The following is a 10,399-nucleotide window of genomic DNA, read 5'->3' as shown; positions in this document are numbered from 1 at the left end:
GGAGAGAAGGGGAGGCAGCACACAAACACAACATTTGAGAGCAGGGACATCGGGAGATGTTTTTGGAGGGAGAGGGCCTGGGGGGAGGCAGGATAGGTATAAAACGCAAGGACACCAAGGACTTCCAGGAAAGAAGTCAAAAGTCACCTCAAAAAAGTGGATTTGGGGTGAAATTAGCGGGGGTAGAAAAGATCAAGGTTTTGGATTGGGGAAGATAAGAGATGGTGGTGAACAGCCGTTTTAAAGACCTGGAGGGAGGAGTGGGATTGAAGAGAGTGAGGGAGTTTGTTCCAGAGGCGGGAGAAAAGAGGAATGAAGGAGTGAAGGTGAGCAGAGAGTCTTGATTTTGGCAGTTTAACCATAAGAGGGTTGCAGGCAGATCTTGTGCGACCTGCAGGAATATTTGGGGGACAGAGCCCAGAGAGAGCTGGGGGAGCAAGGCCGGAGAGGAGTCGGGAGAAGACGGAAAGACCACCAACCTGTCTGCGGTGATTAAGTGAAAGGCCCTCGGAGATAGCGTCATCGCGGGAGATTCCAATGATTCTGAATGCTTTGGTTTCAACAGCGTGAAGACGAGCTAGGTGTGAGGCAGGAGCACCAGCCCAGAGGGGAGAGCAGTACTCCATTGAGCTGTGGATGAAAGCCTTGTATGTGGTGAGGAGCTCAGGTGTGCCAAGGAAGGACTTCGCACGACGGAGGATGTCCAGTCGGCGACTGGCTTTGGAGGCCAGCTTGGAAATGTGGTTTTCCCAGGAAAGATCATGGCAGATAGTGAGACCCAAAAGCTTGAGTGACAGAACTTCTTGGAGAGGATTATTCAGTAAGTAGATGGGAGGGTTGTCCAGTCGGTCTTTTCGGAGAGACATCGTAAGAGTGTGAGATTTGTCAGGATTGAAACACATGTTCCACTTGTTTGCCCAGTCTGTGATTTTGTCCAGGTCTGCAGAGAGTGAGGAGGCTGCAGACTGCCGATCTGAGGGATGAGGAATGGAGCGGCAGAGAGTGGAGTCATCAGCAAAGAGACAGAGAGGATTTTCAAGAGAGTCAGAGAGATCATTGATGAAGACCAGAAAAAGCACAGGGCCCAGAACACTGCCTTGGGGAACTCCAGCCTGAACAGGAAGAGGAGATGAGAGAAACCCATTCAGGGCCACACGTTGACGACGACTAGAGAGGAAGTCCGCCAGCCATGCGTGGAGATTTCCATGGATACCAAAGGAGGAGAGTTTGGTGAGCAGAGCAGGGTGCCAGACCGTATCGAAGGCACGTGATATGTCGAGGGAGACAGCTCTAATTTCCTGTTTGGCATTGAGGACCTCCATCCATTGTTGAGACAGCAGAAGCAGCATGTCCAGAGTAGAGTGACCTGGTCTGAAACCAAATTGATGATCAGAGATCAGGCCATTGGAGAAGAGGAAATATTTCATATCCGAAGCAATGATGGATTCCATGACTTTGCTGATAATTGGGAGAAGGCTGATTGGTCTGTAGTTGCAAGGATCTGTTTTTGCACCTTTTTTGTGCAAAGCGGTGATGTTGGCTGATTTCCAAGCAGATGGCAGTTGACCTTGAGCAAAAGAGAGGGTGAAGAGAACAGAGAGAGGGAGTGAAAGAGTGGAAGAACAGGATTTTAGGACCCGTGGGCTGATGCCGTCAGGTCCAGTTGCAGAATCAGAGTCGAGGGTTGACAGAAACTTTTCCACCTTGTCAGGAGGAAAGGACACCGAGTCCAGGAGCAGCTGGGTACGACTGGGTATGGTGGGTACAGAGAGGGATGGGTTTGGGACACAAGATTTAGAGGCAAACACAGAGTTGAGGCATTCAGCTTTTTCACGTGCGGAGTCAGCTGTGTAGCCGTTTGAGGTAAGGGAGGGGATGGAGGGGGAACAAACACCAGAAACAGATTTGACCAGACGCCACCAGGATTTGGAAGAGGGAGACAGATAAGAGAGTTCGGTCTTGAGAACGGAGAGATATTGTTTCCTGGCTCTCCTGAGGGTGGACACACACTTGTTTCGGGCTTTGTGAAAGGAAATGAGATTTCCTTCCGTTGGATTTGCTTTCCAGGAGACGAAGGCAAGTTGTTTCTGGGCAACAGCCTCACCACAAAATTCCGTGTACCATGGACGGGAGGAAGGGTATGACAACTGAAGACGAGATGGGATAAATCTGTGCATGAGAGAGAGCAATTTACTTTGGAAGAATTCCCAGGATGAGTTGATGTCAGAGGTGGTAGAGATGGGAGACCAGTCCAGATGATTGGTGGCTGCTTGAAGACCGTGCCACTTGGCCTGAGTGAAATGCCAGACTCATCGACGCTGAGCAGGCTCCCTGAGAATGGTCAGAGAGATGTCCACTTTAACAAGGACATGATCAGATGATCCTATTGGAGCAGAAGAAGAGCAGCAGACATTTTCAGGGAAGTTAGTCATAACCAAGTCCAGAAGAGAAGATGCTCCGTTGACTGAGATCCGGGTTGGGAAATTGACAGATTGTGTCAATCCCAGTGAGTCGCAGAAGTCCTTTGCTGAGGAGCCATGGCTGGTGAGAGAGGTACCCACACCCAGCCAACTGGCATGGTGACAATTGAAACCACCACATATGAGGAAGAGAGAGTTGGGATGAGTAGATAGAAGTTGGTCCATATTATCAGACAGCGAGATGTAGATGAAGTCATCACTGTTTGGTGGACGGTACAACACACATATGAACAAGAGGTGTGAGCGAAGGGGAAGCCGTAGCCAGAGGTATTCCTGGGGGTGAGGTGGAGAGTTTGCAGTGCAGGACGAGTGAGGAAGAGAGTTTTTGATAAAGATAGCAACCCAACCTCCAGGACGAGGCTCAGGTCTATCATACCGGAGGAGGGAGTAACCCGGGAGAGATACTAAGGAATCAGAGACATCATGAAGGAGGAAAGTTTCTGTTAAGCAGATCACGTCTGGTTTGACAGAAGCAACCTGTATGGAGAGATCAGTTAAGTTTGAACGAAGGCCCCGGATGTTTGAGTTCCATACCGTTAATGAAGAGGAAGAGGGAGCATCGGATACAGAACAGGGGGGAGGAGGGGTAGGGTAAGATGTGGAAGAGGTGGAAGAGGTAGGGAGAGCTGTTGAAGGTGTGTCAGAGATTTCAGATTAGCTCGGAGAAAGGGAAGGATGGGGCGGACAAAAGGTTTGATGGTGATTGGGTGAGGCACAATGAGGTGTTATTTGAGGAGGGGGAAGAGCGAGGCAGAAGTTTGGGGGAGATGGAGGTGAGAGTTGGAAGGGGGAAGAAGCGGGGAGGATGCTTTGAGGAGGGGGAGTGAGAGGGGGGAAATTGAGAAGAAATGAGGGTGGGGAGATTTGAAGGGGAGGGGGGAGTTTGGGAGGGAAGGGACAAGGGGAGGGATTTGAAAGGGATGGGATATTGGGGAGATTTGGAGGGGAGGGGTGAGGGAGGAGTCTAGGAGGGGAGGGGAGGGGCGAGGGGGAGTCTTGGAGGGGAGGGGTGAGGGGGTAGTTTAGGAGGGAGGGGGCAAGGGGGGAGATTTGAAAGGGATGGGTGATGGGGAGGATTAGGAGAGGAGGGGAAAGGGGGAATATTTGAAAGGGATGGTTGATGGGGAAGATTTGGAGGGGAGGGGTGATGGGGAAGATTTGGAGGGGAGGGGTGAGATTGGATTTTAGAAAGTGTACGATTAATGGGAAATGAACATTTATTGCAAAATGAGTTTCTTGTGACCTTCAAGTCAAAAATACGTTTAAGGACTCTGGATGGAGGATGCAGTGCAGGAGAGTTTAGGGAATGTAGAAAAAAGACACTATAGGAGATGGAATTTTTTTTTGGGATGAATAGATTTGGTGAGCAAGTCGAAAGCAGCCTTTTAAAGAAGAAGAAGAAAAAGGTGTTATAATATATGACGGAATACAGAACTTGAGGGGAAAGTGTAAACATTGTAAGGTTAATAACAGTGAAAACTATCTGGGGAAATGGGGGAGAAACACGTGGTCGAAGAACGAACGAACGAATAAGAATGAATAAACGAATGAGAACAAAGAATAAGAACAGAGAAGGAAATGTTTTTTTTTTGGTTTTTTTGAGTTGAGATTTACACAAGGAAGTAGGCTATGGGGTGAAAAGACTGGGAAAAGCAGAGAACGAAAGTTATTGGAGCACAAACGACAGACCGCTGAGAGAAAAACAAAGCCTCAAGGTTGTACACTGCACAAGGCCTCAAGACACGACACGAATTAACACGATTTTCAATACAGGTATGAAAGATTTGCACCGAAAATCTTCCTCGGGACACAATATACGTACACACACTATAAAATAAATACAGTTATAACGAAAATACAAATGGGAACAATTACTTAACTTCGATTTCGATGGAGAGCGTTGAGAGCTGCGAATACACGAAACCTCGCCGGCAAGACCGGAAGATTCTATATACTTGGTAATTATTTTGCAGAGTTAGACAAAGAGTTCCCGTTAGACAATAGAAGTGGATGATTTGCTTTGCGCTGGCCTGTGGGGGATGGGTCTAATGCACCTTTCTTTTTATACAAGTTGAAATTGTGTGCAGTTTTTTGAGTTTTACAAAAGGCAAAACTGGGTAACAATTCGGAGATAATATACCTGTAATTCATACAGTTGCATGTAAGTTTGCTTATCCAAAATAACTACCACGTAACTGCATGCACGTAACAATAACTGCATGCATGCAGTTCGGCAAGGTAGCTATCTCCGGCATTCTGGCCCAAGACTTTCTTATGTAAATCTTTTGATATATATATATATATATATATATATATATATATACACAGTGAAACCTTGACTTACGAGTGCAACCAACTTACGAGTTTTCCGAGATACGAGCCGTCGCTCGGTCGGTTTTTTGCTTTGTGATGCGAGCCGAGATCTGAGTTACGAGCTTACGCCACCCGCCACTAGTTGGCCCAACGAGCGTTCAGGTCACGTGGTTATCTTGCCGTGCAAGCATCTCTGCCGTATCGCTGCTGCTTTGTTTTCGCATTTTTGTTATTTTGGAAAATTTCTTAGTTTTAACCATGGGTCTTAAGAAATTGAGTGCCAAGGGCAGTGCTGAGAAGAAGAAGAAGAAGATGTGCTTGGATATAAAACACGCAATCGTCGAAAAACATGAGCGAGGTGTGCGTGTTGTCGACTTGGCGAGGCAGTACGATCGTAGTACTTCTACGATATGTACGATTTTGAAGCAGAAGGAGTCGATAAAGGCTATAACGCCAGCCAAGGGCGTTACGATTATTTCAAAGCTCCGGACCTCTGTCCATGAAGAGATAGAGAAGTTTGTGGCGGACACGAAAGCACTGACGTGGTGACATCACCCCGCACACCAAGTGGGGATGGGCCACGCCAGGGAGAGAGGCGTGGCCTCACGATATACACGGGGCGCGCAGCCCTGAGCAGCTTAGTGTTACAGTGAGCTCCTGAAATAAAGACGCTTATAAGTTACCGCTTGTCCGCTTCCTCCTTGCTCGCAAGCAGCGCGCGTAACGCCGCGCTTTACTGGTGACCCTCGACGTTGGATCTGCCGGAGCGATCCTTCCACGCACGACGCCATTGCCATGGCCAACTTCATCAAACTTCCCGAATTTTGGGAGGCCCAGGCCGAAGTCTGGTTCGTCCAAGCCGAAGCCCAATTTCAGCTTCGGCGCCTCACTGGCGACGACACGCGCTACTGCCACGTCGTCGCCTCCCTCGGGCCCGGCACGGCCACTCGAGTTGTGTCCGTCCTTCGCCACCCACCGGACGGCCACAAGTACGAGGCACTCAAGCGGCTACTCCTAGCCACGTTCGGCCTCACGGACGACGCATGGGCCGACCGCCTCCTGGATCTCCCCGAGCTCGGCGACACGCGCCCGTCGGTCCGAATGGACCATATGCTGTCACTGTTGGGCGACGAAGCCCCCGGTTCTCTATTCCGGGCGCTTTTCCATCGCCAACTTCCAGCGCAGGTTCGCCTCGCATTGGCCGGGACTGCGCTAACGGAACCCCGAGCATTGGCAGCCGAGGCGGACAGGTACTTTGCGGCCGTCACGGACCTCGAGGCTGATGCTGCTGATGATGCTGATCCACAGCATCAGCTTACACAGCATACGCAGCATGCTGATACGCACCTCGTGACCGCCGCCACGCCCCGCCCACCGCCGCGGCGAAAACCGCCACCGCGGGGAAACCCGCCAACTCCACCGGCCTGGCGGAGCAAGCCGCGCTCCTCCAGCTCCACCACCTGGTGCTGGTTCCACGCCAAGTTCGGCCACGAGGCTCGGCAGTGTCATCCGCCATGCTCCTTCAACAGGTCGGGAAACGCCCGGGCCGGCGCTCAAAAGTGGCGATGAGCGCCGGCCGTTCGAGCAGCCTGCTGTTCATAACGGACACCTTATCCGGGCGCCGTTACCTGTGCGACACGGGAGCGCAGGTGAGTGTCGTTCCCGCCGGTATGTCAGACAAGCACGCCGCGGGCGGGGGCCCCGCGCTGCTTGCCACGAACGGGACGCCCATCCGTACGTATGGAAAACGCTGCCTCTCTCTGCGGTTCGGAGGGCAGGTTTTCCGATGGACGTTCGTCACCGCCGACGTGCCCATGGCACTGCTTGGCGCGGACGTCCTGTGCGCTAATGGGCTCCTGGTCGACGTAAAGCGCAGACGTCTTTTCCAGGCCCGAGACGTTCAGCTCGCTCGCTTGTGCGCTGCCCAGCTCATCGAGCAGCTCAACGAGCGGCTTGCCAAGCGGCTTGCCGAAGGGTTCGGTTCCGGCCACGTTGGTCTGTACGCTTCCGGCAGCGGACGCATTCACCCGCCTCCTCGCCAGCTTCCCGGCCCTCACGCGGCCCACCTTCTCGGCGGGGGCCGTCAAGCACGGGGTGGCCCATCGCATCCCCACCGTTGGGCCACCGGTCTACGCCCGGGCACGCCGCCTCGAGCCGACGAAGCTGGCGGTGGCAAAAGCGGAGTTCGCTACCCTGGAGCGACTCGGCATCGTTCGGCGCTCAGAGAGCGCTTGGGCGTCGCCGCTGCACATCGTGCCGAAGCCCGGCGGGGGATGGCGACCGTGCGGGGACTATCGCCGTCTCAATGACGCCACGACTCCCGACCGCTACCCCGTCCCCCACATTCAGGACTTTTCCGCCCGTTTGGCGGGCATGTCCTTCTTCTCGAAGGTGGACCTCATACGCGGCTACCATCAGGTCCCCGTCAGGCCGGAGGACATCCCGAAGACGGCGGTCATCATGCCATTCGGACTCTTCGGACTGCGGATGCCCTTCGGTCTGAAGAATGCGGCTCAGGCGTTCCAGCGACTGATGGACAGCGTCCTGCGCGACTTGGATTTTGTCTACGTCTACCTGGACGATATCCTCGTCGCCAGCGCGTCCCGCGAAGAGCACCTACGCCACCTCCGCACGCTCTTCGAACGCCTGGGCCAGCATGGCCTGATTGTGAACCCCGCAAAGTGCCGGTTCGGCGCCGCCATAATCGATTTTCTGGGGCACCGTGTCACCAGGCACGGAGCCGTCCCCCTGCCGGCCAAGGTGGAGGCGGTGAAGGGGTTTCCGCGCCCCCGCACGATCAGAGGGCTGCAGGAGTTCCTGGGCATGGTGAACTTTTACCATCGGTTCCTGCCCCGTATCGCCCAGCTCCTGCGCCCCCTGCACGAAGCTCTCCGAGGTAAGCCGGGCAAAGGCGACGTTACCTGGACCGAGCAGATGGACACGGCGTTCACGGGCGCGAAGCTCGCCTTGGCTAACGCCACCATGCTTGCGCACCCGGCGCCCGATGCACCGATCGCCCTCACCACCGATGCCTCGGACTACGCGGTGGGCGCGGTGCACGAGCAATGGGTGCGTGGAGCTTGGCAACCGCTGGCGTTCTTTAGCCGGCAGCTTCGCCCGCCCGAACGCCGTTACAGTACCTTCGACCGCGAGTTGCTCGGGCTTCACTTGGCGGTCAGGCACTTCCGCCATCTGCTCGAGGGCCGTGCGTTCACGGCCTTCGTCGACCACAAGCCGCTGATCTTCGCGATGGGCAAGGTCACCGAGCCATGGTCGGCCCGGCAGCAGCGTCACCTCTCGGCCGTGTCCGAGTACACGACGGACATCCGGCACGTCGCGGGGAAGGACAACCCGGTGGCGGATTGCCTTTCCCGGGCCGTCGCCCATGCAGTCCACCTCGGCATCGACTATGCCCGGATGGCAGCGGACCAGGCCGCTGACCCCGACGTCCAGGCCTTGCGGACCGCCGTCACGGGCCTCCGCGTCACCGAGGTGCCGTTCGACGGCGCAGGCGCGGCCCTCTTGTGCGACGTCTCCCTCGGGCGTCCTCGCCCCATCGTGCCCGCGGGCTGGCAGCGCCAGGTGTTTGACGCCATACACGGCCTGTCCCACCCAGGCGCGAGGGCCTCCCAAAGGTTGATCGCCGACAAGTTCGTCTGGCATGGCCTCCGGAAGGCCGTTCATGGCTGGGCCAGGACGTGCCTCGCGTGCCAGCGCACCAAGGTGCACCGGCACACCCAGTACCCGTTGGCCCCGTTCACGGTGCTGGAACGCCGGTTTGACCACGTCCACATGGACCTGGTGGGACCTCTGCCCCCCTCGCGGGGTTTCACCCACGTCCTCACCATGGTGGACCGCACCACCCGGTGGCCGGAGGCTGTGCTCTTGGCGTCGACGATGGCGGCCGATGTTGCGCAGGCTTTCATCGCCACCTGGGTCGCCCGGTTCGGCGCCCCCTCAGACATCTCGTCCGACTGCGGCCCCCAGTTCACCTCGGAGCTCTGGGGGGCGGTCGCGCAGGGGCTCGGGGTCCGGCTGCACCGAACCACGGCCTACCACCCCCAGGCTAACGGCCTGTGTGAGCGATTTCACCGCTCATTGAAGGCCGCGCTCCGAGCCACCCTCCGCGACGGCGGCTGGGTCGACAGGCTCCCCTGGGTCCTGCTGGGCCTCCGGACGGCGCCCAAGGAGGACCTGCGCGCATCCGCGGCGGAGTTGGTCTTCGGGCAACCGCTGCGGGTGCCGGGCGAGTTCCTCCCCGACTCCACGGCACCATGGTCCGCGGCACAGCAGCGCTCCGCTCTGCAAGAGACCGCCCAGAGGTTCGCCCCGGTGCCAACGGCATGCCACGGGCACCCACCGACGCACGTCGCCCTGGAGCTTCGCACGGCGGAGTACGTCTTCGTCCGCCACGATGCCCACTGGACACCACTGCGGCCCCCGTACGACGGGCCTTTCCGTGTGCTGGAGACCGGGGCGAAGCACTTCACCCTGGACATCGGCGCTACTCCTGCCGCGTTTCTGTAGACCGCCTCAAGCTGGCCCACCTCGACGTGGACCATCCACCGCCAGTGGCCCGACCCCCGCGTCGGGGCCGCCCCCCTGCGGGCGGACCCCCGGCACCGCCCAGCCCCGCCGCCACGCCGCCCCCCGGTCCTGCAGCCGGAGGCATCCCAGATGGCATCCCTGCATCCCAGACGCCGCCAGTCGCCAGGGGGCGCTTCGGCCGGGTCATCCGTTTGCCCCGCAAACTGACCCTTCAGGTGCGCGGGGATTCTGGGGGGGCGCGTGTGGCGGACACGAAAGCACTGACGTGGTGACATCACCCCGCACACCAAGTGGGGATGGGCCACGCCAGGGAGAGAGGCGTGGCCTCACGATATACACGGGGCACGCAGCCCTGAGCAGCTTAGTGTTACAGTGAGCTCCTGAAATAAAGACGCTTATAAGTTACCGCTTGTCCGCTTCCTCCTTGCTCGCAAGCAGCGCGCGTAACTCCACGCTTTAAGTTGTTGTTTGTGTGGTTGACGTAGAAGCAGCTCGCAGGAGATACCATGACCGAGAGCATCATCTGTGAGAAGGCCCGAGACATTTACGGGGATTTGGTGCAGCAGACGGCGGGAACATCAACGGACGAGGCATCGGAAGTCATTCAAAGCCAGTCGGGGATGGTTTGATAATTTTAAGAAGAGGACCGGCATTCACTCCGTCGTCAGGCATGGTGAGGCAGCAAGCTCGGATGTGAAGGCAGCTGAAGATTTAATTATAACTTTTGCCGAACTGATAGAAGCCGAACGATACATCCCCCAGCAAATCTTCAACTGTGACGAGACAGGGCTCTTCTGGAAAAAGATGCCGAGGAGGACGTATATAACGGCAGAGGAGAAGAGCATGCCAGGCCACAACTTGTTCAGAGTGCCGGCGATAGCTCGCCTTCTCTTTGTGGAAGACGCGGTGAGATCCTCAACATCCAACAACTAATGGGACGCAAACGGGGCGCCCAGTTTAGCGGTACACACATTGATGAATCACCCTGCCTGTGAAACACCGACATGACAGGTTATAGCTGGGTCGGGATTCAAACCCAGGCTGGACAGTTTAGAGTC

This window comes from Myxine glutinosa, chromosome 5 (assembly GCF_964187855.1).
Source record: "Myxine glutinosa chromosome 5, kmMyxGlut1.1, whole genome shotgun sequence".
NCBI lineage: Eukaryota > Metazoa > Chordata > Myxini > Myxiniformes > Myxinidae > Myxine > Myxine glutinosa.
This window is presented reverse-complemented; position numbering follows the sequence as displayed.